This window comes from Elephantulus edwardii, unplaced genomic scaffold, assembly GCF_000299155.1.
Source record: "Elephantulus edwardii isolate Elephantulus edwardi_28Jun2011 unplaced genomic scaffold, EleEdw1.0 scaffold00036, whole genome shotgun sequence".
In the NCBI taxonomy this organism is placed as follows: Eukaryota; Metazoa; Chordata; class Mammalia; order Macroscelidea; family Macroscelididae; genus Elephantulus; species Elephantulus edwardii.
This window is the reverse complement of record NW_006399786.1, coordinates 6,769,907-6,775,433: the sequence shown is the minus strand read 5'-3', so window position 1 is coordinate 6,775,433 and position 5,527 is coordinate 6,769,907. Positions and strand designations below refer to the sequence as shown.

Genomic DNA, 5,527 nt, shown 5'->3' with positions numbered 1-5,527 from the left:
TAGCACGATTAAATGTTCTGGGATTCCCATTCTTCTCAGAGTCAGCCACAGTTTGTTATGATCCACACAGTCAAACGCCTTTGCATAATCAATGAAACATAGATAGACATTCTTCTGGTATTCCCTGCTTTCAGCTATATACTTTTTTGTGGACTCATATATATGCAGTAAAATGAGAAAACAACACTTGATTATAAAGAAGTCCCAGATATCTAGGAACTGATCTGTTCCCGTACCTAGACCTTGGAATTTTTCTGAACTGCCCTGATGCTTATAGCTAAGCCATGTTGTTCTCACTTGAAATTAAGTCTCACAGAACATCCACATGAAGCCACTGTGCAAACCACAAATTGCTAAGCATTCGTCTCTCCCAATAATGTATGGCTACTTCTTTTTCTGTTGTAACACTAATCTGTCCTCCCCAGAGATAAGACTTCTTAAGACAGCCTAATGACTGAATTGCCCTCACATCCTGAAAGAACCCAATTTAAGCACAGTCCTCACTTCCATAGGTTCTTTTCAAAATCACTCAGCCAAGACCTATATCCAATCAGTGACAGACTCTTTCTGACACTCTTACTGAACTATCACATCATTGTCAACAACGCATCTTCTTCTTAGAAGTAAAGAGGAATTAACCCAACTTTTCCATCTACAGGTATGTTCCCAGAGCTCTTTGCTCAAAGGTATAGACAAATGTTGCATACTTATATGTTTTTCCTACTAGAGAAAAAGGAAAGGAAAAGGGGTGACGGGCAAGAGAACACTTTAACTGTTTTTGTAATATTTCTTTTTAAAAAGATCAAATGTCAGGAAAGTCTTAAAGTCCCTCAGTAGTACAAGTAGTTTATGATCAGCTGCTAACCCAAAGGTTGGCAGGTCAAATACACCCAGTGGTGCCAAGTAAGAAAATTTAGTTGAACTGCTTCCATCACGCTTACACCAAGAAAACCCTATAGAAAGATTCTACTCCACAGCACACTGGGTGGCCAAGAGTCAAGTTTAAGCAAAATCTTAACAATGTAAACTTGGTGGCAAAAAAGTATTTTTAGTGTCCTTGAAATGTTTGAAATAAAGAAAGAGCAAACACACAATCTGGTAGTATTTACTAGGGACAGGCTTGGCAGATGGCATGCTGCAGTCCATAGAACAGACACTTCAGATACCATTAGGAAGATCTATTTGGGACTGGCTACGTGAGCTTCATCTGTGACATTTGTAAGAAATTGCTGGTGCTCTTGAGAAGTACTCCAATAGGCATATTTAATATGTACCATTTGTTTAGGCCCACTGAGTTCTGACAGAGAAGCAATTCACATCATACAGCACATTCAGAAACAAAAGCTCTGTGTGCCTTAGAAGTCATCTATATAAATACTCCCTATTGTCGTTGTTGTTATGTGCCACCAAGCAGGAATTAATTCATAGCCAACTCTCCAGTGGGTTTTCAGAGGCTGTAGACTGCATAGGAGGAGGCATCCCATGTAGTTTGAACCACCTGCCTTTGGGTTGGCAATGCAACTATTTACCCACTAGGCCACCAGAGCTCACTAAATTATCCCACCTCATGAAATCTGGAAGTTTGAACCACCCTGTTTGAGCTGGCAGTGCAACTATTTACCCACTAGGCCACCAGAGCTCCCTAAATTACTCCACATCATGAAATCTGGAAGTTACTCAAGTAAATTATTCTAAAGTTCACATACTCATTCATATTTCAGGGAATAAGTCTTTCCAGAGTCTCTGTGATGTGCTTCACAAAAAGAATGACAGGAAAATCTAATAGATATTTATTTTGCAGGATCCAGCTCAACATAACTAAGTATGGACAAAAGGCATTATATAGAGAGAGGAAAGAGAAATGCACTAAAGTGCACATATCAAGGAGCATAAGAATAAGAGGTATGAAGAGGAGAAAGTGCAAAGATGAGATAGTTACTCTGGGGAGAAAAAATTTTGCACTTAATCATAGTAATCAGATTATCTCATTGTGGTTTAAATAATTTCCCCCCTCATTTTAACCAGTCTTTAATGCTTTAATTTTTAATAATAAAAGCAATGTATGAATACAAGTCAGAAAACAAAAATTTTAAAACATGAGGAATAAAATATGAAATTTTCACTTTAGAAGGCTTTTAAGTCAATTTTTCAAAAGAGGAAAATATTATGAATTGTTATATATGTACCCATAAGCCTTCTATACCATCTTCTGTCTATTTACAAAGGCCTATTTATGGCAAAACAAATGAACAGAAGTTAAAATGGATTGGAATCACTGGTGATACAAATTGTTAAAACACCCTACTAATGAAAAGGCCGGAGATTCAAGTTCCTCCAGATACTAAAAAAACAAACAAACAAACAAAACAAACCCCCACACACACACACACACACAAAAACTAAACCAGCCTCTGAAAATCCAACAGAGCAAAGTTCTACTGTGACTCACATGGTCTCTCAAATCTGTGTTAATTTGCAACAAATGGAGTTTTGATATTTTTTTGCTTTGTTTCTTTAATTTGGGTAGCAGAAAAGGTTAACTCAGTTATGGAAGAAAATTCTAGTTGTTCTCTAAAAGGTGTTTCTATGTGAACTAAACTTGCTGCTTGCCTTGAAATTGTTGTTATGTGCCATCAAAAAGACTATGACTCATAGCGACTCTATGAAAAACAGCTCCAAACCTTGCGCTATCTTGTGCCAACCTCACTGTCTCTGACACATCTGACCCCATTGCCACAGCCTCTATGTCAATCCATCTCATCCAGGGCCTTCCTCTTCTGTACCATCTACCTTTTCAATAATGATGTCCATCTCCAAAGACTGGTCCCTCATGGCAACATGCTCAAAGTATGAGAGACAGAGCTTCAAAATCCTTGCCTCCAAGGAACAAACTGGTTTCACTCTTTTTTGGACAGACCTGTTTGTTCTCTTGGTAGTTCATAATATGCTCAATGCTCTTCTCCAGGATGGCAACTCAAAGGCATATATTTTTTATTCTATAATCCTTGTTCATTGTCTAGCTCTCAATCAAAGATTCTCACAAATGAAGTCCACAGGAATCAAAATATCACCTTGAGTCTATCCCATCTGAAATTCAAAACCATCTCAGGAGCAGGTTTGAGGCCTTGAAAACCAATGAGCAAAGACCGGATGAGTTGTGGGAAGATATCAAGAATATCATCAAGGAAGAATTAAAAAGGTCGTTTACAAGGAGTAAGAAGAGAAAAGAAAAGATGGATGTTAGAACAGACTCTGAATATTGCACTAGAGTGCAGAGAAGTCAAAGCAGAGGGAAGAATTCAAAATATTAAAGAGCTGAACAGAAGATTTCAAAAGGCAGTGTGGGAAGAAAAAGTAAAGTATTACAATGAAATGTGCAAGGAGCTGGAGTCAGAAAATCAAAAGGGCTGAATCGCTCAGCATTTCTTAAGCTCAAGGAACTGAAGAACAAATTCAAACATCAAGTTACAATACTGAAGGATGCTTTGGGCAGAATATTATATGATCCAGGAAGTATTAAAAGAAGATGGAAAGAGTAGACAGAGTCACTGTACTGAAAAGAATTGGCAGATACAGAAGAATTTCATGAAACCACATATGAGCCTATGGTGATGAAGAAAGAAGTTCCAGCTGCTTTGAAAGAATTGGCAAAAATAAGACCCCAGGAATTGATGGTATAACAATTGACATATTTCAACTAACAGATGCTGCCCAGCATGTGCTCACCAAGTTGTGCCAAGAAATCTGGAGAACAACCACTTGGCAACTGATTGGAAGAGATCTATATTTGTTTCCAATCCAAAGAAAGGTAACCCAACAGAGTGTGGAAATATTTGAACAATATTATTGATACCACATTCAAGTAAGATTCTGCTGAATATTATCTAAAAACGACTGGAACAGCACATCAACAGAGAACTTCCAGAAGTGCAAGCTGCATTTAGAAGGGGTCATGGTACTGGGGATATTATAGCTAATGTTAGATGCATCTTAGCCGAAAGTAGGGAGTACCAGAAGAATGTCTATCTGTGTTTCATTAATTATGCAAAGGCATTTGACTGTGTGGATCACAACAAACTGGCTAACTCTGAGAAGAACGGGAATCCCAGAACACTTGATCATGCTAATGTGAAACATATACTTGGACCAGAAGGCCGTCATAAGAATAGAGCCAGGCAATACTGCATGGTTCAAAATTGGTAAGGGTGTACACCAGGGATGTGTCCTATCTCCATACCTTTTCATTCTATATGCAGAATAGATTATCCAGGAGGCTGGGCTGTATGAGGAGAAATGTGACATCAGGATTGGAGGAAGATTCATCAACAATCTGTGTTATGCAGATGACACAACCCTGCTTGCTGAAACCAAGGAGGACCTGAAGCACTTGCTGCAGAAGGACAAGGACTGCAGCCTTCAATATGGATTGTGGCTCAATATCAAGAAAACAAAGATTTTCACCACTGGGCCAATTGGCGGCATCATGATATATGGTGAAGAGATTGAGATTGTTAACAAATTTAGTTTGCTTGGCTCCACAGTCAACACTCTTGGCACCCGCAACCAGGAAATTAAAAGACATTTTGCATTGGGAAAGTCTGTTGTTAGAGACCTTTCCAAAGTACTAAAGTGCAAGATGTCACTCTGGAGATTAAGGTGTGCCTGATGCAGGCTATGATCTTTGCAATCACCTGCTATGCGTCAGAGAGCGAGAATTGATGCCTTTGAGAAGATGTTCGAGAAGAGTATTGAATATACCATGGACTGCTGAGAGAATGGATAGATTGATCCTGGAGGGTTAAACCAGGCTGCTTCTTAGAGGCAAGGACTCTGAACCTTCATCTGACATACTTTGGACATATTGTGAGAAGGGGACCAATCCTTGGAGAGGGACGTCATGCTTGGGAGGGTAGAGGGACAGTGTAGGAGAGGAAGGCCCTCTATGATGTGGATAGATTTAGTGACTGGGTTAGTCGGGGTAGGTGTATTGGAGATGGTGAAATTGGCACAGGACAAAGCAGGGTTTACAGCTGTTGTACATAGGTTTGCTATGAGTCACAGGCGACTCGACAGTATTTAACAACAATAATAGCTCTCATATGCATATCAAGCAATTAAGAGGACCCTGATTTGGATCCAGCCCTTCTTAGTCTCTAGACTAATGTCATTTTTTTTTTAGCATTCTGGAAAGGTCCTTGACAGCAGATATTTCTATGGCAACTTGTCTTCTGATTCTTGGATATTGGTGCCAAAAGTGTTGACTGTGAATCCAAACAAGATGAAATTGTTAACAACCTCATTCTTTTCTCCATCATGACATTGTCTGTCGGCCCAGAGGTGAAGATCTTGGTTTTCTTGCTGCTGAGATGCAATCTTGATTGCAGTCCTTGAGACATTCTGCGGTAAATGCTTCAAACTCTCATCATATTGGTGAGCAAGGCTACAGCAACTGCATAGTGGAAGTTATTGATGCTGTTACTAAGTGGCATCAAGTTGAGTTTGACTCTTAGCTACCCTATGAACAATA

At 39.2% G+C, this 5,527-nt stretch overlaps 1 protein-coding gene across 1 annotated transcript in view; it reads right to left on the bottom strand.

The window, feature by feature from the left end:
• EPSTI1 (epithelial stromal interaction 1 (breast)) overlaps positions 1-5,527 on the bottom strand; it is a 220,995-nt gene that overhangs the window by 99,670 nt on the left and 115,798 nt on the right. The window lies entirely within an intron of this gene.